The sequence below is a fragment of the Symphalangus syndactylus genome, chromosome 4, assembly GCF_028878055.3.
Source record: "Symphalangus syndactylus isolate Jambi chromosome 4, NHGRI_mSymSyn1-v2.1_pri, whole genome shotgun sequence".
Taxonomy (NCBI): Eukaryota; Metazoa; Chordata; class Mammalia; order Primates; family Hylobatidae; genus Symphalangus; species Symphalangus syndactylus.
In genome coordinates, this window is record NC_072426.2 from 116,359,721 (window position 1) to 116,383,516 (window position 23,796).

The 23,796-nt window shown below is 37.7% G+C and overlaps 1 protein-coding gene across 5 annotated transcripts in view; it reads right to left on the minus strand.

Annotated features, from left to right (window-relative positions):
- The window catches only part of INPP4B (inositol polyphosphate-4-phosphatase type II B), an 849,925-nt gene extending 835,113 nt beyond the window's left edge, over window positions 1-14,812 (minus strand). Inside the window, exon 1 of one of the 5 annotated variants that reach the window (XM_063637640.1) lies at window positions 14,484-14,812. The gene's annotated coding sequence lies outside the window, so the exon portion shown is untranslated. The remainder of the gene's footprint in view (window positions 1-14,483) is intronic. The other 4 variants (XM_055276001.2, XM_055275999.2, XM_055276002.2 and 1 more) reach the window with 4 other exon arrangements.
- Between the last annotated feature and the right edge of the window lie 8,984 nt (window positions 14,813-23,796).

Here is a 23,796-nt window from a genome sequence, read left to right on the forward strand (position 1 = left end):
AAATTCAGTGATGAGTAAAATTTTTAAGTGTGCCCGATGCACATAAAATGACCGTGTAAATGAAGCATATCGGGTTCCAAAGCGCTCATGAAAAGCAACAGATGTTTCCTTCCAACTATAATGTGTTTTAGGCCATGAAAAAAAAATTAGCTAGAATGTTCAAAATGCATGATTAAAGATTTCCAATTCCTGGGCAATTTTATGATGATTGTCATCATAGGATCTTCAGACAGCATGTATATGTTCAATAGATTGATCCAGTCAGAGCTAAATAACCGTTTTCCAATTTAAAGAAGAGACAAATGGCAAAGCAAAGGATCCTACAGATACATAAATTGCTTTTAGCCTTTCTGAACTGGAAGTCACCTTCAACTTCATAACCACAAGGAGAAAAGCCCACCTGGCCCAGGCCACCGCAGTGGTAAGCCACTCCCAAAGGGCATTTCCTTTCCCATCAATTGAAGCTCAAGTGAAGAACACCCAGTATATGAATTTAAACTGCTTTAGGCAGATCAGGGTAACAATATTTGTTTAAATTCAATTTAATTGCTTTTAGACAGATCATGTCTATTCACGTATCACAGTCTCTACTCCCCCCCATTGTCTTATACCTAATCCATTTCACACACACACACAAATAATTTTTTACTGGATTTTTAAATTTCACAAAAGAATGTCAAGTCTACCAATCATTTTTAAGTCAAGTTTTAGGTCTTAAGCAGCCACAAAGTGTATTTGAATAAAAACACTGTCAGAAAACATAACAGTGAAATGTATGTTGCTTCCCTTTTGCTGAAGCCTTGTTTTACATTATAATACGCACAAAGGATTGTTTGGGGAATATGTAATCCATTTGTTTTTTTTCTAGTTTGGAAGGTTTTTTTCTAGTTTTTTTTTTTTCTAGTTTGGAAGACTCAAGTTTTTTTAGGGACAGGCAAATAATATACACAAGTGAAGTGGGTCAGGTATATAACAATAGGGAATGGTGGAGACTATGACATGTGAATAGACATAGTTTGTTTAAAGACAGTTAAGCTCAATTTAAAAAAACATATGTTTTTGTCATCTAGAAGCTCTAGGTGGGTACTACAAATAATGCAGCAATTTTATTTATGATACCCATAGAGTCAATTGAGTGTACTTGTAATTCAACATTTTAACAGGCAGCTAAATAAGAGTAAATATTCTTCTCTATTAAATATGCTCAGCCACCCACATCACCCAAGATGAATCAAGTTTGTTCAGTTGCATTCTAGCAACTGTTTCTAATGCTAGAATGTGCAAAGCCAAAATCAAAAGCATGCATGTGAACAAAACTGCCATTCCTATTTAGATGAGCCCAAAGCTCTTCTATGCCAGGCCTCACCTCAATAGCTCACCCGGACTATCTGGTGGGAACTTTATAAGACCAAATAATTACTCAAATAATTGCTACCTTTTTATCCAAAATCATGGGAATCTGGGTAGTGATTTTTAAATGTCCCAATATATTTTTCTACCTAAAGCACTTCAGATTTTATACTAGTTAGTATTCATATTATCAAATTCAATTTTAAAGGCATGCTAACATGTAGCCAAGCTCCAAAATATATATTTTACATTATTATTGAACTGCTGTAAAAACTCGATATTTTTATATGTGGTTTTACTGTAAGCCATCTCAAATCATTTTTGGAAGTATGCAGGGAATAAATTATGAATAAATAAGGATAAGCACATAAATAAGAAATACCCAGTTTCTGCCAGCAAAGGACAATGAATCCAGATTTTGTAGCATCTCTGAGGTGATTATTATTCGTAGGATGTTCAGGTAACACTTTCAAATACCAAAACCTGTCACTCCTTTCTACTAACTACAACAGACTTTTTAAAAACCGCTACCTGTTGCTCTCCCTATACTTTTTTGTTTGTGGAGACAAAGTGGCCAACCATTCCATTTGCTTGGGTACCTCCTGGTGCTGGCACTGAAACTCCTTAGTCTCCACCAAATCAAGATGCTGGCCATCCTAAAATGCAGCATGGGAATAGTAAAACTAGAGGTCCTTGAGCGTACCTTCTTGAACTAAGACTGTATTTTCCATAAAATCTTCTCATTTTTTATTATAATTAATGTTTTCGTGGACCAATGTGTTGGAAATAGAAAATACATGTTTGCATAAGTTAGGATCCCAAGTTAAATGTAGTATGATTTAGAATCCCATTGCAATGTTTTTATTCTGCAGTATCTACACTGATCTCTTTTTCTCTCACACGCACTCTTTATCAGTACCACATCGCCTAAAAGATTCTGACAAGAAAATTTAAATAAGTGGGAGAAAAACTCCCTTGAGGTTTTGAGGGGCTTTTCATCACTGCTAGGGCATTGTTCCTGTTGCTTCAAACATTCAACCCAAAAGAAACATGTAAACCGAAGCATGGAAATTCAAGAATGTTAACAAAAGGAAATTATAAGCTCTTCACCTGTTTTCATTGTTGCTGAGCTCAATTATCTAGCCTATGAAAAGCAAAGTGGATGTTAGCAGTAGAATCTGACTTAGTAACCCACCCATGTGGAATCCCCTGCAGTTTTAGACAGAAAGGTAAATATGGTCCTTCTACATTCCCAAAGCTTATAGCTCGCATATGATTTAGACACACAATTCCCACCACACAGAAGAATTGCCCTTGGAAACAACAGAACTGGAATTGAGGAGTAGATAAGTAGGCCTGAAGATGCCTCCACACAATATTTATCTGTCTTATCTATATGCAGCTTCCTGAGACAGAGCACTAGGAGATGTAGGGCCCACTAGCCTGAGATAAATAAGTCTCAGCTTCAGGATAAACCACACGGCTCTTGTTAATAAAAGCAAGGCTTTCTCTCCTGTGTGATTTTAATAAGTAAATTTGTTCATATACCAAGGTCAAAGAAAGAGAACTGTAGTATATAGTTATGCAGCATTTAAGAAATACATAAACAGCTTATATGTATGAAAATAGTTCTGGGCTATTTTCATTTTAAAAAATGTCTATAACTAGAATATAGACCCAAATATATGAGCTAGAGTTTCAGGCTAGATATCCAACTTCGCCACTCTATTGTAATGGGCCAAAAGTCTATTATTTTAGGGGTAATATTGTCAGATTTGAGATGGAAACAAAATATCACACTGAGCAATGTTTGCTGCATTGTATTTTGTTGTTATACAAAGTAACAGGTAATTTTGGACAATGTTATGACACCTGAGTGAGCTCTTTAAGAAATTAACTATTCATACTTACTCTTTAAATATTTATACTGAGTATATCTTCTTAGGTTAATGTAAGTAAAATAATTTAAGACAAATATATGTCAAGAGCAGAGTTGTGGCCTAGTAATTGTAAAGAAACATTTTCAAGCTTCACGTTTCCCTTCCTGGAGGACCATGAGACACCATTAGGCCAAACACGTGAACATGAATGATTGAAGCTAATGGGGGTCTATGGGGCATAGGGTATGGTGCATAATTCTTTAGTCTTTTTGAAGAGTGAAGCATGAAAAAAGAAAATGTTTTGGCAAAATCACTGATGTCTAGCATGAGTCCTTGCATATGGCATGAAAAGTCCCCAAAAATCAAATCTTTTTTTTTTTTTTTCCGAGACGTAGTCTCGCTCTGTCGCCCAGGCTGGAGTGCAGTGGCGCAATCTCGGCTCACTGCAAGCTCCGCCTCCCGGGTTCACGCCATTCTCCTGCCTCAGCCTCTCCGAGTAGCTGGGACTACAGGCGCCCGCCACCATGCCCGGCTAATTTTTTGTATTTTTTTAGTAGAGACGGGGTTTCACCGTGATCTTGATCTCCTGACCTCGTGATCCGCCCGCCTCGGCCTCCCAAAGTGCTGGGATTACAAGCGTGAGCCACCGCGCCCGGCCCAAAAATCAAATCTTTAGTGAGAGATACAACAGGTTACTGGATAATAAGACTAAATTTCGAAATCTAATTCTCCCCAATTCCATTTATTCACTCAATGAAACTTCAATTAAAATCTAAAAATATTTTGGCACAGCTTTACAACATTATTCTAAAATTAGTTTGGAAGAAATATCAGTGAGAATGTCTTAAAAGGGGCACACAAACACTCACACACATACATCAGAGAAAATCAAGAAGAAGAAGGTATCAATCCTATCAGATATTAAGGAAATAGCAATGACATTTAAGCTTGTTTGATACTAATGGAAGAACTGACGAAACACTAGAATTAAATGAATGTACCAGAACCAGAAATCTAGGTAAGAGTGTGTGAGTGTGTGTGTATGTGTGCACGTGTGTGTATACCTCTAGAAAAATATAATGTAATATGAGGTAATAGAAACACAAACAAGTGGGAAATAGAGGAATTATTTAAAAACTGCTGTTGGAAACATGCTTAACTATTTTTAGGGAGAAAATCAATTTAATCCTTATCTCACATCATATAACAACAACAACAAAAGTGTTGGATGGACTAGAGAGGAAAAAAAAATTAAAGAATTAGATATAATTTTTCTAAGAGAAAAACAATTTAGGTAAATTTAAACCTAATTTAGGTAAATGAAAAACTACTGTCTACACACACATACACACACACAAGAAATATGACATTCAACTTATCCATAAACCCATAAACACATTTTCAACTTTTGTATGTTAAAAATATATATATGAATAACATAAATGACAACAGGTCAGTATTCTTACCCTAATATGTAAAGGACATTTAAAAATTAATGAAAGGGGCCGGGCGTGGTGGCTCATGCCTGTAATCCCACCACTTTGGGAGGCCGAGGCAGGTGGATCACTTGAGGTCAGGAGTTCGTAATCAGCCTCACCAACATGGTGAAACCCTGCCTGTACTAAAAATACAAAAATCAGCTGGGCGTGGTAGCACGTGCCTGTAATCCCAGCTACTTGGGAGGAGAATCACTCAAACCCTGGAGGCGGAGGTTGCAGTGAGCTGAGATTGCTCCACTGCACTCCAGCATGGACGACAAGAGGGAAACTCAGTCTCAAAGATAATAATAATAATAATAGGAAAACCAAGGTCTCAATATGCAAACAGTTTAAAGATATGAATTAGCATTACAAAATGAAGTACAAATAAAAATACACATTTCAAAAATGTTCAATCTCAAACAATAGTAGAAGAATATAGTACTTTTTTTATTTGTATAAATTTAAGAAGTACAAATACAGCCTTGTTACATGGATATATTGCATAGTACTTTAAAGCCTAGACTTCTAAGTAAAATCAATCTTGGTCCAAGACCCAATTCTACCACTTACCTGCTATGTGATCTTGGGTAAGTCACTTAACCTCAAAAAATAAGTTTTCGAACATTTAAAATAGGAGTGAAAATATTGTCCTCCCTTTATGTTGCTGCAAAGAGTAAATGAGATAATATAAAGATTTTTCATGGTAAATTGTCTATAAGAGGGGCTCAATAAATTTTAGCTTTTGTTGTTGTTGTTGTTACAATCACATTCACCTATCCAATTAACAAACTTTAAAAAAAAAATCCTTCAATACTGGTGAGGATGGCAAAATGACTTATATCTTCCAGAAAGAATGAAATGAATGCAAGCTTTCTGGAAAGCAATTTGGTAATATGTATAAGGCACTTTTAAAAGTTTCATACCCTTTATCCAGCATATCACATCTAGGAATCACTCCTAAGAAAAACAATGAGAAAAATAGACAAGGAATATAAAAAAATGAGATCATGCAGAAAATATCCATCGCAGTGTGATAGCAAAAGTATTACCAATAATCTTAAGGTCTAAGTTGAGAGGGAAGGCTAAACAATTGATAACAATTCATAGGCCTAACTATTAAACAGCAATGAAAAGTTAGACAAGTGCTTACAGCCATGGGAAAGTGGTAGCTTTTTTTTTTTAAGTATTTATTGCTGTGAACCAGAACAGAGCTTATCACAGTACCTGGCAAATAGTAAGACTCAATCAATAATTCAATTGAATTGATCTATAGAATTCTAAGTGACAAAAAGCAGGCATTCATTTTTCACACACATACACATAATATATCTCAACTTATATAAAAGAATGACAAAAACTCTACAAGTAAATATGATATAATTCTAACAATATTGTCTTTTGATGATTTTTTTCTGACTCTTTAGGCTTTTCTCTACTTGCCATTTTTTTTTTCAGTGGAGACTTAGTACATTTATAATCAGAAAAATAGTGAGTAGGAAAAAAAAGAAAGAAATCCTAGAAATTGAGTAGAAGCCAACTGTATCAATTATTTCTCATTCCACTAATCTGAGTGTATACTATTCTTTACTCCTGCCCAAAATATAAAATGGGAAAAAGCATATGAATAGCATGAATAAATTGGGAGGCAGTCTTTAAAACATACCCTATGGAAAAAATATGGCAGTAAATTTCAAAAAAAGTCAAAAAAAGTATGTATCTAATATTAAGAATATTATACATATGCTTTGCTCCCTATATAATTTGCAAGTATAAAAAACACACCATGGCATAAACCCTTTAGGTACAAATTACAAATTTTTTTTACAATGGAATTATATTTGCTTTTAGATGCTTAATGTCACAAAGATTCATACATAGTGTTATCATCAATTTTTTAAAATCTGAAAAAATTCTATTCATTTAAAACTTCAACTCTATACAATATCCAAAAGGTGTATTTCAGGAGATTCATGACATTCTCCAAGGGGAGAACCAAACAATTTCTCAGATTCCCCAATTCTCACACTCACCACAGACTGCCCTAGAAAGTGACAGAATATGTCAACCAGTGTATCAAGTTACATGAGGGTGTGGCTGCCAGGCCACTGGCTGGACTCACTCTGAAAGTTCAGAGTTCATCCAAAAGGATGTGACTTAAATTCACACCTCAGTAAAATTATAGCTTACTATATGTCATGTACCTTTAAAGATGATGGTAAAACCTTGACTTATGAAAAGCTAAGTTCTCATATTCCATGGGGCTGCTGTATCTACAATGTCTGCTGCTTATAAAAGTAAAACTTTGGCTGGGTCTGGTAGGCTCATGCCTGTAGTCCCATCACTTTTGGAGGCTAAGACGGGTGGATAACCTGAGGTCAGGAGTTCGAGACCAGCCTGACCAACATGGTAAAACCCCATCTCTACTAAAAATACAAAAATTAGTCTGGCATGGTAGTATGTGCCTGTAATCCCAGCTACCCAGGAGGCTGAGGCAGGAGAATCACTGGAACCCGGGAGGCAGAGGCTGCACTCCAGCCTGGGTGACAGAGCAAGACTCCATCTCAAAAAAAAAAAAAAAAAATGACATGGAACATAAACTGAAGTCTATATCTCAATCATGTAACAAATTCAAGTACTTAATTTACCTAATGCCAAGAGTTTGGACTTTTAAAGTAAAATATGTAGTGTTTTTACTATAGTAATTATTTTTTAAATTTTCGTTTGTATGATAACTATATTTATAAATAACTGCTTTGCAAGTGTATTTCTTTTGATGTAACTTCTAAGGTTTGCTTCCAAAAACTCCTAAGAGAGAAAATGTGAGTGGGATTGTAAATGAAATGAGAATGGCCACAATTTGACAATTATTGAAACTGACTGATGGGTATGTGGGAGTGCATTGTACTACTCTTATTTTCTACCTTTGAAATGTTACATAATAAAAAGCTTTTAAAAAAGGAAATGCATTTCTTAATTATGCCAATTTGGGTTCATTAACTTAATTTCTTTGTTCTCCATTCTTACAATAGCCACATCCAGTGAACATGGCTGAAATGTCCACCACATTGATCCTGAGGACATTCCAACCAGACACTTAAACAATACAGAGATCACATTCTGATGCACAGATGACAGAATAAATTAATTTACTCTGCTATGGCCCATAATTTAATTTTTCAGCCAAAGGCAGGGGTATATATATCCAGATTAACCAAGATGAAATTGTAAAACAAGTTTCAGCTGTCATTGTAACCAATAAATTATAGTACTACATGGCTGATTCAATTTGGTCATTGGTGACCGGGTCATCACTATAACAGAGGACATTAGGGGATCTGCTGAAGCGTCATTGAGGTAATTTTCACTTTTTTTGCATTCCTCCAGGGGCAATGCAACAGAAAAAAATTAATAATTATAGTCCTTGACTCCTAGAAAAAAAGAATTTGCTCAGCAGATGCTGTGAGGGGATTGGGATTAAAAATGCAAACGGTTAATACAGTATCTATTTTAGAATAATCATAAGGTTTTTTTGCTATCATGTTCATTTAATTTTCTTTTTTCCTTTCTCTTACCCAGACACAAACAGAATTTTAGCGTATTTAATTTAATTAATTTCTAACAGTTCCTCACATAAGCAGATCTCACATAAAAGCAGAGTGTGTTAAATATTACAATCAAATCTTTAAAGTATTACTCATAATCGATCTTCTGAATATACTACTAAGAATTTAGGTGCCTGTTGACTTTAACTTTATTAACTCACTGTGATATAAATAAATTATGTTTAAAAGAAAAGTTTTAAAAAATGAATATATTGCACTTAAAATGACTCAAGGTTTCTAAGCATTGCACACTGCCACCTAGTGCTAAATGTGTCTTTAACACCAAATGCACAATGGATGTCTTCAACAAAGTGGAAATGCTATATTTTAAACTAAATTTATTCAGAACAACAGGTCTAAAATAATTTATTCATAATTCCTTCAGAATAACCATGCTATCGGAAATAAATGCAATGACATATACCATAAAATCACACCCATCTCAAATTAAAATTTAAAAGATCTGAGTGGATTAGTTAATATAAAAAACTGCAAGTTTTGTTAATAAGGACATCCTCTCTTTTTAAAAACAAAGTGATTTGCAGGTTTTGTTAATGAAGACAAGAAATTTTTACTTTTTTAAAAAAAAGTGATTTTTAACTACTGTGCATCAACTATGCAGCTATTCTCTTATGAATGTGATGTATGCTAATCTCTAAGTGGAATATGTGGTTATCTAGCAAGTTTCGCCTAAGAAGATGTTGAAAAAGACATCATGGAGTGTTAACTGATCACTAACAGTACTTTAAAGCTTCCTTGGAGATAGCCATAATCTCCATGCACCTATAGGTTCTAACTTCAATTAAAGATCCCACTGGTTTTTAGTCCTACTTTATTTTTTATTTTCCCAGCATTGAATAGTTTTTGCGTTTTGGTTTTTCTAATGGCTAGAGCTCATCTCTGATCTTTTGGCTAAGAAAGCAAAGCCCCATGAAAATGAATGAGAACCATTTTGAAAGAACTAAAGGAAAGATTGCTATTGATGGTCAGGGAGTATATTCTATTTGATTCATTGTATTCTAAAATGGTAGTCCCCAAGCCTGATCTACTTAATGCACTATAACTATCTATTTTAAGAACTAAGGTGAAAGGTGAAAAGCTCATATTTCTGTCAAATTTTTCATAGTAAAAAATATTAAGATGATTCCCTGTAAATCATTGTCGCTTAACATTTAAAAACTCACACTCTATTTTGAGAAACATAAAAATCTCGGAGTTCTCCTTCAAAGCTATTTAAAATATATAAATAAATGATCTATCATAAACAACTAGTAAATGAAAATTTTTAAAAATTATATTTTTCTTTGGATCTTGGAAGATGCTTTACATTGATGTTGTTACTCCAATCATTAGAAGCCAGCATGACAATTAAAGTTGTCCGTGTATCTCACAAACTTTTCTATCCTTGTAAAACAACAAAGAAAAACATTGAGTAATTTCACCATTGTTTGTTGCATTGCTTTATTTTCATAACCAGAAGAGCATGTAAAGATAGATAGACTAGATAGATAGATAGATAGATAGATAGATAGATAGATAGATAGATAGATAGATAGATGATAGATAGATAGATAGATAGATGATAGATAGATGCTCTCCTTTTAAGGGAGGAGATGTTGCCTTCATTCCCTTGAATATTATTGATTTAGATAATTCCCAAAGAAATGTATAACCAAAACCACATGATTTGAAAAACTTCTCAAAATTTCCTTTAATCAGTTTAAACAAATTACTTTAATTTGTTTAATTTGTTTACAAAATTTCCTTTAATCAGTTTAAACAAATTACTGCCAATTCTATTTCACTTAGTTCTTCATAGAGCTATTTAAAATCAGGACACCAAGTTGGCATGGCTGCCTAATACAGAAGATAGAATTTACTCAAAATATTGCAACTCAAGAAACTCAGTTTGAAATATATTATTTAAGGACATATACTGTATTGAAATCCAATTCACATCATGCTGGAATGACATCTATTATAATAGCTAATGTTTGGTGAAATTACACAGTCCATTGAAAAAAATCTAAAGTTCTGGCTCCTGGATATTCCATTGGCCTTATGGTATACTACTGATAGCAAGATACTTCCAAGAAATAAGAAATAAGATAGTGAGTACAACTGTGCCTTATATAAAAAACTATTATATATATTATAATATATTATATATTATAAGTATAAAATATATATAATACACACATGTATATATTATATATACACGTATATATAATATATACAATTATACATATAATATACACAATATCTATTATATAATAGATAATATATATCTTATATATAATATATCTTATATATATTATATATTATATATAATAGATAATATATATCTTATATATAATATATCTTATATATATTATATATTATATATAATAGATATTGTATATTATAATATATACATATTATATATTATATTATATATTATATACAATACCTATTATATATAATATATAAATTATATAACAGATATTGTATATATTATATGTATAATATAAAATACATTTATATATAATAATCCCAACATAATATAATATTAATATAATATTTATATATTAATATAATATTTATATATTAATATAATATCAATATATAATATATTTATATATAATAATCCTAACATAATATAACATAATATAATATATAATACATAAATATAAATATATTTATATATAATAATCCTAACATAATATACTGATATATAAATATTTATATATATCATATATAAATTATGATATATAAATATATGATTATATATATTTATCTATAATATAGATATATATAATCTATATATAATCAATATATAGATTATATATAATTATATATAAATATATAATCATATATAGATATATAATCTATATATAGAATTATATATACTATATAATATACTGGACATATATAAATATATATATAAATTATACATAATATAGTCCATAAAATTTCCTGAACATTTTAAATGCTTCTTTTAATCTACAAGGTAGTGAAAATATATTTAGAAAAATAAACTAACACAGCTTGATTCAAGTGACCATTGTGCCTGAGACTGAAAGAGTAATTAAAATTTTTGCACATATCTTAATGTCTTTTCTAGGTATATACTGATCTTTTCTAGGTATATACTGCTCTAAATTTTAGAACACAAAGACTATATGTACCTTGCACAACAAAATTCAATCATAGCATCATCATTTGGATTTATCTAAAAATAAATGTTTAAACTAAAATTATTTGTTTAATAATCTCATTTCTGAAGCCTAAATATTATAGTACATGTGATTAGAGTATGCTCTAAAGAGCTCTCTAATCAAAAGTTTCTAACTCAACATTTTTTAAAAGTATTAACAAAGTGGCCTATGGAAAAGATTCCTTAAGGCTTTAGAAAGATATACAGGGCATGTTGAAAAACTAAGGTACATAATACAGAAGAGACTCATACAGCTTTCACCTGAACATTTAACTTGAGATTATTTAAAACAGGGCATTTCTATCTATTAAAATCCACATAGTTGTGAAAGACAAGAATTTATTTTATACAGATTAGGTATGATATTTGTATACCTAATATTAGTACTACTGGGCATTACTCACTATGAAATAAGAAAATGTAATAGATATTCAGTAAGCATTTTACTCACTAATTATGATTCCATAATTTCTTTAACTTTTTGTTCTCAGATGTCAAATACTTACCCAGAAACTGCCACTCATTTGGTTGCTATGAGTTTTAAGATCAGTTGGCAGGTTTTTTTTTTCTGTCTTTCAGAGAATTGTCATCTTGGGTTCTGCCTCAAGGTAGTGAAAGTTAACTTTGTTACCCATCTGGGGATTTATAGTACTTATCCTAGAAGATACTCCAAGGTTTCAGAAAGGAATTAATTACTTTCAATTTGCACAATTTAGAACAAACATCTGGCTTTTCCCTAAGCTTAATGATTTTCCATTTCACACAACTAAAATATAATAGCATTATTTTATAATCAAGTTTAACTGATGAGTCTATGATATTAGAGCCATTTAGTATTTTGACAAAAATCTTATGAGACATGAAGTCATTCCATTTGCAGCCCCGAACTGAAGCTCAAACACAACATTTTAAAAGTATTTTCTGCCTACACCTTTGACTGCATGCTACTTTAAATAGAGGGACAAGACTAAATGGTCTATCTGGTTGTTCTTATACTTTATAAAGAGTCAAAAGCAAATTTGAGTTATAAATATGCACATCATAATGATCATTATTTTATCACAAATAAATATTGATATGCTTAATCAAAGAGAATACTCTCCTAGAATAAGAGCAGTATTTCAATCTGCAAACATGTTTCTTAATGACACTGAGCATTTAGCCTATCTTCACACACACATTTCATAACCTTTCAAGGACAATCTTCTAAATCACATTTTAAGGAAATACACTGAAAAAGCAATCCATTTTGCAATAGCATTTTACATTACTACAAATTCACGAGGTTCAACCTTCAATGCCCATGTACCTTTCACAAAACTATTGATCATTTCCTATCAATGCTTTACAGGATTATATCACAAAGGAACACATAATGCATGTATATGCATCAATGCATAAAGGAGAGGATGCATTTCTTTGTATACTATGTGAACTGACAATGCCCACTTGCCCAGTCCTTGCTTTACTCAACTTCTTACACATCATCAGCCAGCTGCCCTGTTGATGATTCCTTGCACCTTATATGCTGCTTTATCATTGAGTCAGATTACTACCATTTCTGGTCCAGAACTCATTAAGAAAATTCCTTTTTCAAGCAAGGTCTTTGAAATGTAGTTGTACACCTATAGAAGAACTATCTGGAGCTCATCTTAAGAGAGAGAAGATGAATTTATCCTCTGTCTTTAGGCTTTTATTGACAGAGCCACACCTTTATAAACAAGTTCTGTCTGTCATACTGAGAGGAAGGAGATATGCAAAATGTAACATCTGGAGTCATAAAATGTAATGACCTCAAATAACATTCTAGACAGAGAAAGGAAAACTAGTTCTGGTTAGGGAGAAGATAAAAGAGAAAAAGGAGCAAATTTACATCATTAAAACAAGAGTAATAGAAAATCCTACCGGGTTTTTCCAGTAAGTTTTGTGCAGCAGCAGCAACAACCTAATCAATATGTGCTTCCTCACCCTCTTGTCCCCCAAAGAGAAACTGCTGGGCCCCTCTCCACCGCCTCCCCAGGAGCAGAAACTACTGCCCCCAAGTAAGGGAGAATTCAGAAGCGTGGGGAGGAGGAAAAACAGGTATATGTGGTTCTAGCATCCTCATCTTCATATCAGCTACCAGCCTGAAAGTACATTCAGCAACCAGGCTCCCAGACATTCCCCGGCCCTGGGCCCTGCCGGAGTGCCAGAGAGCTTGAGGAGCCTGCAGCATAGTTCTCAGACCCGAAACAATGACCTCCCCGCTCCAAACCCAGGCACTCTCGTGCCAAGGCCCTAACCTCTCAGCGAGACCTCTTTGGGGTAGGACAAGAGATGTTGCCTGATGGCCGAGAGAAGACATGCCAGGCTTCTCTGCCAGAATGAGCTGTTGAGGGTAGGATGAAGGTGGTCAAGGAGATGGGCTCTTTATTTTTAAAACAAAAAACAAGGCAACCGGGACCACCAACATCAGTCATCTTCACTCCCTACCACTGCCTCTATTTCTTAAGGACTTCTTCGGAGGCCGGCGGCGGCGGCGGCAGCTTGTGATCATCAGGATTGGGAGTGAGAGCGAGTGCCCGGGCCAACCTCAGCGTCTCTCAGGGACAGCGCAGGTGGGCGCAGCCTTGGAAGGTCAGCGAGGCCAGAGCTCAGAGTTCCACGGGGGCCCGGAGAGTGTGAGTGTGTGAGTGAGAATGCGAACACGCGCGCGCGCCAGGCAGAGGGGCGCTCGACGAGAGGGTAGGCGCGGTGACAGGGGTACCCCAGCAGCCGAGGAGAGACGGCACACCCCATCCTTTAAGCTAAAGAGCTGGAGGGGTGATGGAGGCTGCAAGACTGAGAAACTTGATGCAAAACAGACAGGCTCCCCCCTCCAAGACGTGCCGCCACGCTCTCAGACACGCTCCCCCGCCTCCCAGATTACCCACCATCAGCCACCCCACCCTGCAAAATTCCCCACCGAGCCCTAGGATCCCAGGCGGGTAATTACCTCTCCCGGAGGCGGAGTGGGGGGCGGCAGCAGCAGCAGACACTTTTAGCCTGAGTTTCCTGCGTTCGCTTGTGAGCGTGTGAGCGTGTGCGCGCCCAGGAGGAGCTGTAACCTGCTATTTATAGACCGAAGCCTCAGCACCCGGGGCTGAGAACCCGGAGGAAACTAGCAGGCGGCGGCGACGGCGCAGGGCGCGGGCCGCGGCTTCTCGAGGCTCCAGCAGCTCCCCCAGCCTCTGGCTTCGGCCACGCTCTCTGCTCGCTCCTCGCCTACCAGCCCCGCGCGCGCCCCAGAGAAGTTGTCACCAGCGCGGCTGGCTCTCCGGCTGCTCACACGCCCCCTGGCACAATTGCTACTTTCTTCCACCCCAACCCCCACCCTCCCCGCTCCTCTTCCTCCTCCTCTGCTCTCTCCAAGCGGTCTCCTCCCAATGTCACCAGCGACCCAGAAGAGGCGGCCGCGGCAGCGACAGTCGCGCAACTGGCGCTGCTCGCTTCCCGCTACTGATAGAGCGGAGATGGTGGCCCGGCTACCCACCCCGAAATTACCACGCTGGCTCCGTGTGCTCACACCCCGCACCCCGACCCCTTTCTGCGGCCCCTCTGCCCGCTGGGTCGGCCATTCAGAGTGGGCTGTGGGATCACCGCTACCGCGACGAGGGGGAACCCGAGGCCGCCACGCTGCTGCGGGGGCAGGAGAAACCACAGAGAAAGAACCCGCGGGAGGAAGAAAGCGCCCCAGACCCCGGCCTATGGCAGCGCAGTCCCTAGACCGAGGGTTTTTTGAAGGGGCTTGGGATCCCTGCTGTCACAGCCTGCGTCTAGGCATCCATTCACGCCTGCTGGACCCCCGTCTGCAGCCGCGCTGGGACCCCTGTCTCTTGCCCCTCCTCCCCCTTGCCCCGGGCGGAGGTCGGGCTGAGGAGACCAACTCAGAGCAGCCCTCGGCCACCCACCGCCAGTCCCCACGTCGCGGCGGGTGACTGAGGCCGAGATGCTCCCAACTAGCGTATGACATGCCTTTGATATCCCGGTTGCTTGGGGACAAATCCGCCCTGAGTGTGTTGGGGTATCAGGAAAACGGGGTATGTAAGCAAGCAGTCTGGACGGAGACTAAAACTCCCCCACTTCCTAGCCAACAAGCCCACAGGGGAAAGCACGCACTCTGGTTATTCCGGGCTGTGTAGGGTGCGGGGCAAATGACTCTCCCCATCTGCGCTTTACAGGTGCCACCTGGCGGCTCTCTCGGAAGGGTTTTGATGGAGCCTTTCAAAGGTAAAGGTGCCCAGAGCCAGCCCATCAAGACACCCCAGCCCTTCTCCCTGAGGGTGCTTTAAATTCACATTTTAAATAAAGCAGTGTATGAATGCTTGTACACAAGTGTTACATTTGCCATGCAAAAAGACTGGAATCTCAAAGTCAGGACAGTGAAATCAATTTGGGTTAAGTTGGGGCTTAACAGTTTCACAAACCAGGAAGCTGTATGTACCCCCAGCTGTCACCCCTGCTGTCACTGCCTGCATCTAGGCATCCTTTCTCTCCTCAAACCTTTGACCACCACATTATAAGCCTCGCCAATGAGGACAGGGACTTTGGGGTGTTTTGTTTTGTTTCGTTTTGGCGGGGGAGTTGTTTGTTCGTTTCATTTATTTTTTTCACCACTCTGCTCCCAGAGCTTGGGACAATACCTAATATTCTGTAGTTTCAATAAATGTTTATAGAATCAATTAATAAACACTATAGGCCAAAAACTGCTTGGCGCCCCTGAAGCCCTTCCTTTTGCTTCTCTTCAAGCTTTTTCTCCTGTGCTCAGCCTCTATCCCAAGTGAGCTGAATGCAGAGAGATAGGAGAGTGAGGAACAAATAATGCTGTCAAGATGTGGATCAGCTTTGAGAAGCCTTCACATGGTTAGATTTCTCCTCCATGGGGCAGCACTGAACACACCCATCTCCAAGCAATGGGTAAGCCGTGTCATAGAGATCTGCTGGAAAGATGATACAACTTTCTCACTGCGCAGTTTCTGATTTTTCTCACAATAGAGAGAGATTGAAATAATATCAGGACATGAGGATGTCAGAACTTTGCTACTAAATTGGAAATATAGTTAACATATCTGTCCTCTAACTTTAAGTGGAAGAGTGTGTGTATGTGTGTGTGTGCGCGTGTGTGTGTGTTTATGAAGACTACAGCAGCAATGCCAGAAATACCAAACCATACCTCCTAAAAGACTGAGTTGTAAGATAAATGCAGTTACTGATTCTATGGAAATGAACGTTTAAAGTGAGATGCTTAGAGGACCCTGTTATAATTAAAGTCCAGACATAGATCATGCTGACGAAGTCCTTTTACAGGGCGGCTGAGGAATATGTGACTTACTTGTGTACATCATGTAGGAAGTTTGAATACTGGGAAAAGAGAGAATATGAATCAGGATGCCATCAGATGCATGTACCACAAGGCATTTTTAAAAATCCATCAATCATCCTGATATTTACCTTTTTTAGTTATTTGTGGCTTTTTCCTTGAATAAGCCTGGAGGATTCATATGCTTCCATGGTTTAATAAACTCATTCAGCATTCACTTTTACAAAACTTGAACTTTTGCCCACTTGTACCCCCAAAACATAACTCCATTTGCCAATGAAGGACAAAATCGTTTTCATTTCCTTTTGAAATATCTTTGTAGGGCCAGAAATCAAAGGTGATTCCCTGTAGTTACCTTGCTGTCTAAAGCAATAAAATCAAGCCAGGATCTACAGGGCTGGTGTCACACTCACCTTTGCAGTGAAGCAGCCTATACTCTCTCCATAGATTCGTTGTTCCTCTAGATTTTTATCTCAGGTGAGATTACTATGACATCATACCTACTTTTATGATCCTTCACTATTCAAAATATCTTCTAGAATATAGCACCAAGCATCATATAGATTTTTAATGCTTATTCAGTTATGTTAATGATAACTCGTAAAGTAAGTCCTTGTTTTCATCTCAATTTTTAAAAACTTAAAAATTTCAGAAACTTTGTTATGTATCCATTAGCATCATCTCTTGTGTGTATGATTGTGTGTATGTCTGTGTGTATTTAAATTAAGGGGGATGTTGTTAGAAATAAGAACTTAAGTAAAAAGGGTAAATTATTGTAAAGATACTTGGCTGCCCCATGGAACCCCAAAACAAGAATGCAGCTGGGCACTAGGAATGACTGGAAACAGAGACAGGCCATTAGAACTTTCTCTGTCTCTTTTCCTCCACTACACTAACTGTTCCATTCTGTATCTGTCTTCTTCTTTCTCTCTCTCCCCACACACATTGTCTCTCTCTCTGCTTCTCTGGTGTGCACTAAATTGCATGGTGGCTAACGACTCTTAAACTTTATAACTTGCGAACCAGTTCCAAATTCTCCAAGTACTATGATTCTTCCAGCTACCAAACCCCAGCCAACAACCCTGGCCAGGGATAGTAATCAAGTGACATTTTCATAGCACCTACTGTAGTAATCAGGTAGATTATAGTGGTAGGCTGAAGAAGAAGAAAAAGGATGAAAATTCCCAAAATGAGGGGAGGAATACAGATCATTCCTGACCACTGCTATTTCCTATTCCTGGTTGTTTCATCAACATTGACACAAAAGACAAAAGAAAGTAGGAAAAAGAAATATTAAAAAAGCAATAATGTCTATGGTGTATTAATGCATATGCATGTTTGAATATTGAGTAAGATGGAATGCCTCTTACTGCTGGTAGTGCTCGAAGATAGCTGTTTCCAGTATAAGTAGCAGTATGATTTTACGATCTCTCGGCATGGGGCTGGGTGAGTATGAGAAAGAAATCAAGTTTTTCACAGACAGTTTAGCTTCTTTTTTCATGGCAAATTAAATAAGAGATTTTTAAGATAAAACAAATGAGTGTGCTAGAATTTTACATTTATTGAAAATAAATATTCATGGCTCTCACACTTTGCGTAGTGGTTATATTTGTAAAATTGTATGTAAATCATATATTTGAAAATAAGTCATATTTCAAATATAATAGGGTGGTGAATCTTAACATTTTTGCAGTCATAAATCCATTGGAGAATTTGAGGAGAGCTGTGGACTCATTTCCCAGAAAAATATGAGCATGCACACACACAGTTACAATGGAATGTTATATGACATATTTATTTGAGATCTGGAATGTAACGCTTTATATTGCTTTTGTCTTACCCCAGTCATTTCTATTTGAACAAATGAAATAAAGACTCCACATTCTTAAAACCTTCAAAATGCCCAGTATGTACAAGCCAAAAAATGGGTTGGGGTGGCGGACATATGTGAATGCAGGGAACTAGCTCCCTCTTCCACCAGCTCCTGCTCCAATGAGTCCTAAATAAGCTGTAGTAGGAAATGAAGACTGAGCTCTTAGAAGGAGGCGAGAGAGTTATAATGTGGGGAATGCTGTATTCATCCACTAGGGATGCTATAACCTATTACCAACGAGTTCGGTGGCTTAAACAATAGAAATGTATTTCTCACAGTTCAGGAGGCTGTAAGTCAAAGGCTGAGGAATAGGCAGGTTTGGTTTCTGAGGCCTGTCTCCTTGGTTTGCAAATGTTGCTGTTTCGCTGTGTCCTCAGGTGGTCTTTCCTGTGTGCATCTGCAGCCCTGGTGTCTGTGTGTGTCTAAATTTCCTCCTCTTATAAGGACACCAGTCAGATTGGATTAGGGCCTGCCCTAATTGCCTCTTTTAATCTAATTGTCTTTTAAAGGCCCTATCTCCAAATGCAGTCATATTCTGAAATACTGGGTGCTAAGGCTTCAACATATGAATTTGAGGGGGACAAGATTCAGCCCATAACAAATGTGCACTACAACAAACTCCAGAAAGAGTCTGGGGGTGAAGTTTGGATATAAATTTCTCCCTTATGTAAAGAGGACCCAAGAGTAAATACTTGTACTGTTTTCCCCTTGGAGTATCGAGAAGGCAAGGGTGTAAAGTGGGAATATAAATGCTAGCATGCCTTATCTAGATCCTAAAGGGATAATGATCCCTGGGATTTTGTTGCCTAAGTGATGAGGAAGAGGCTGTGGTTCCTTTGGGCTATAGGAGGCCTGGAAGTTAGTCAGGAGTGACAGCCAGTAGGACAGATAATCACCAAGAGGTCCCCTGGGAGGGCGACCAGATTAAATGCCAAGGAAAGGGCGTGGCCTGTCTATGGAAACATAAAGGTGTGGCTACAATTGCCATGGCAATGACCTCAGAAGAGTCAGTGGCTATGCACTAGAGTAATGCCATCTTCATTCACACCTCTAGAATGGAAGCCAAGTCAGCTCTTCAGAAAATGACAGACATGTCCCCCAGTGTCATGATGCTGTGTAAGTCTCCGCTGGACCAACAAGCTCCCCTGGAGGTAAAGGAGAAGGAAAAAAGGGAGGGGCAGCAATACTTAAAATTAGTAAGATTTAAACCAGGGTAGACTTGGTTTAGATTACTGGATACAACTAAGAAAACTAAATTAAATTTGCTATTTTTGAGCACAAATGGGGCTTATAATTAAGTTAATTTTATGGTAGAAAAATTATGTTCCACTTTTTATACCCAAGGTTTAAAAACTTAACTGATATCCTTTTATATTTCATGTTTTAATGCCTTCTCAGGAAGCTCATAGATACCCCTGAATAGCATCTATGATTCCATATTAAGAATATTTGTCCTACATGATCTGATCCTTTAAATCTGGTTGTAGGAAAAATATTTTTAACTGAAAAAAATTCTGCTAATATATATAATTCTCCACTGATATACTATTTGAAATGCTATTTTTTTTTTTTTTTTGAGACAGAGTCTCGCTCTGTCACCCAGGTTGGAGTGCAGTGGCATGATCTCAGCTCACTGCAAGCTCCGTCTCCTGGGTTCATGCCATTCTCCTGCCTCGGCCTCCCGAGTAGCTGGGACTACAGGTGCACACCACCACGCCCGGCTAATTTTTTGTATTTTTAGTAGAGATGGGGTTTCACCGTGTTAGCCAGGATGATCTCGATCTCCTGACCTCCTGATCCACCTGCCTCAGCCTTCCCAAAGTGCTGGGATTACAGGTGTAAGCCACCACATCTGGTCCTGAAACACTATTTTCTTAAGAGAGAAGTATCTGCAAGTTACAACATAATAGCTTACATGATTATGTTTAGCAAATGCCAGCAAAAGAATAAAATCACAAATGGAAAAATTATAGATAATCACTAGGTAAAGATAGCTATATTCAAATTTAGGGGGATTGAAGGTGACAGTATTATGCTGCTTCATTTCAAGAAGCAGGAAGCTTTTTTTTTAACAGAAGTCTTCAAAAAAGAAAACATCTGAATTAATTATTTTTCTTACTTTCCCCATTTTCATCCAAACACTTTTTTATTACCTAATTATGTCACTAAGAGCATAAAATGGAAAAGAACCTTATGTATCAGACACATTTTAGGAAATGTTTGTGGTCATCAGGGAGATTGATGAGAGCCACTCTTTCTTTCCAGAAGTGAGCGGCTTACCTCTAAATATTTTGTTACATATTCTTCATCAATATCTCTATCTTATCTTCCACACTTAAAGACATAGATTCTTCTCACCTATTTTCAAAACTTTCTCTGTATCTAATCATCTTGTCAAAATACCATCCCACGTCTCTTTTTCTTGGTATAATCCAGCTCTGCCATCTCCTGGTGACCTGATTTTGGCTGAAATAAACCAGCTGTAATCACCAGAGCAAGTCAGAAGAATTGGTCAGATGAGAAATTGGTCATAAGAGAAACTAGAACCTCTTAGTTAAACCTGTATCTCTGGAGACTCCTCTCCTTCATTTGTTCATCAAGGCAAAATTTGTTCTTCAGAATCGGACAAATTAGGGCTCCATTCATGGTGCCACATTTACCAGCTGTGTGATCTTTCCTAAGTGCCTTAAAATTTCTGAGTCTCTGTTTCCTTATCTGTAAAACTAGGGATAATAGTCTCTTCCTCCTAGAGTGACCAAAAATCCAAGACACTATGAGGACATGATCTACTGTCCATCTTGTGCTACTTTTTTTTTCCCCATAATCTTTTGCTGAGACTGAAGGAGATGGACATGGACGTGGCAAGAGCAGAGTGTCCTCATGAAATCCTCCAACGTTTGTGTTCTAGGCTAGCTATTTCACCATTACCTACAACCTCACATTTGTCATAGAAATATTGGTCCACACTTGTGAAAAGTAACACCCTTCTGGAGAATCTGACTAAAGTCTGTGCCATATGAGAGAAGAATTTTCCAGAGAGTTTGTTATGGAGACTCTCAGCAGAACCACTTCTAACTCTCAGTTTATCTTTACAACTCTCTTTCCTATATCTTCAATTCAGTTCTAACAAGTGTTCACTGAGCATCTACTACTTGCCACAAATTGTGCTTGGCTCTGGGAATAAAGAGGTGAAAAGGGCACACATTTTGTCTTCCTTGTTTGGGAGAGTCAAAGTTGATTTTCATAAATCTATCTTCTATTATTTATTTCCTATTTGGTTTACTCTAACATTATATTTATTGGGTGTGAAAGTTATCAGTATCAACATGGAATGTGCATGTGCAACCCCGATGTGTCTGTATGTGTCTAAATTTCCTCCTCTTATGAGGATGCCAGTCAGATTGTATAAGGGCCTGCCCTAATGGCCTCATTTTAACCTACACATATTTTAAAAGTCCTATCTCCAAATACAGTCACATCCTGAGGCACTGGGTGCTAAGGCTTCAACATATGAATTCTGGGGTGAGGGGGACACAATTCAGCCCATAACAGATGTCAAACACAAATGTTAAATTAAGAAAAAAAAAAACCTCCCTAACAAATAGAGACAGAGAAGGCTGTGAAAAAAGGGTTCCCACACTAGTATCCTCATAACAAAAACTATCACAAAGAGCTCTGCAAAAAGCACAACCTGGCACAAAGACCATCACAACCTTACACAAAAAATAGTTCTGCATGGACATCTGCCTTGCAACTGCCCGTTCAACCCAGCCTGGAATCATCCCTGGTATTGGTATTTGTAGCCAAATAATATCATTTCGAATCAGTTGTGTAATCCTCCTCCTTTTTCCTTTAAAAACCTTTGACTTTCTTTACCACCCTGAATATGCACATGGTTTCTATGACATGCACACATATTCCCATTGCAATGCTCTATTCTCAAATAAGTAACTTTTTCTTTAAGAGAGCCTCTCTGTGTTTGTTACTTAGGTTAACAGTGTCTAGCACACATAAGGTAAGGGGATGTGGCAACACACAGATGAGCAGATATAATTTAGTTGAGGGGACAAGGCAAGTATACAAATAGGTACCAAATGAAGTGAGATATTATGTATCAATAGAGTAAGTGGAAGTGCCACGAAGGCAGGAGAAACCAAATCGAGTTGGAAGGATCAGAAAAATCTTCATGAAGTGGTATTTGATAGATGGAGGATTTCAGGGAATGTAATTGGCAGGCATCCCAACACAGGCATGAGTAAGGCCCTCCTGGTAGATTTATCCTTCAGGTCTGATTGGAACATCACCTACTCTGTGAAGACTGCCTAGTTAATCCTTTTCTGTGGTCTCCTGGCACTGAGCATTTTACTTGGTTGTATCTCTTACTGCACTGTATTTGTTTACCCATCTGTCTCCTTCACTGGGTTGCAAGCTCCTCCTAAGACTAAAACCATGTTTTATTTAGGTTTATGCAACAGATGCAAAGGCCCCAGAAAACTCTGTGAGCTTGGAATCTAGGGAATGTTATATTTATTTATTTTTAAGTGAAATTAGATCCAATTTGAACTTCTCACTAACTTGTTGAAAATCTATCAGTTTAGGGGGGTCCTCTTTGGCTGTTTTGGACTCCCTATTTGGATGGGGATCCGCACCGCAGATCAGCACCTTCTGATCCACGGCTTTCTCAGCACCCTTCCCTGCTCCACAAGGTCCTCAGGAACCTTGCATCTCTGCATGGCATATCCGTCCAGATACTTCCCTCTGCCAACGCTCTCTAGCATGTTACACCATGCGGAGTGTGAGACTTCTGAGACCCATTGTGTTTGCAGTTCTTCAAATTGTGTCTTGTTGTATCTACTCTCTCCCACTGCCAATCAACCTGTAAGGAGGAACAAGGAAAATCACCATTCTCCTGCCCTTCCTCCTCCTAATTTTCTGCCCTTTCTCCTCTCCCAGCTTTCTACTTCCCCACGCTATTCGCCAAGGCTCCTACATCATCTCCTCCTCATTCTCTGGTGTCACTTGTGCTTCCCTTTCTTGGGACCATAATGAGAGAGTAGATTCAGAGAAAGAATTTGT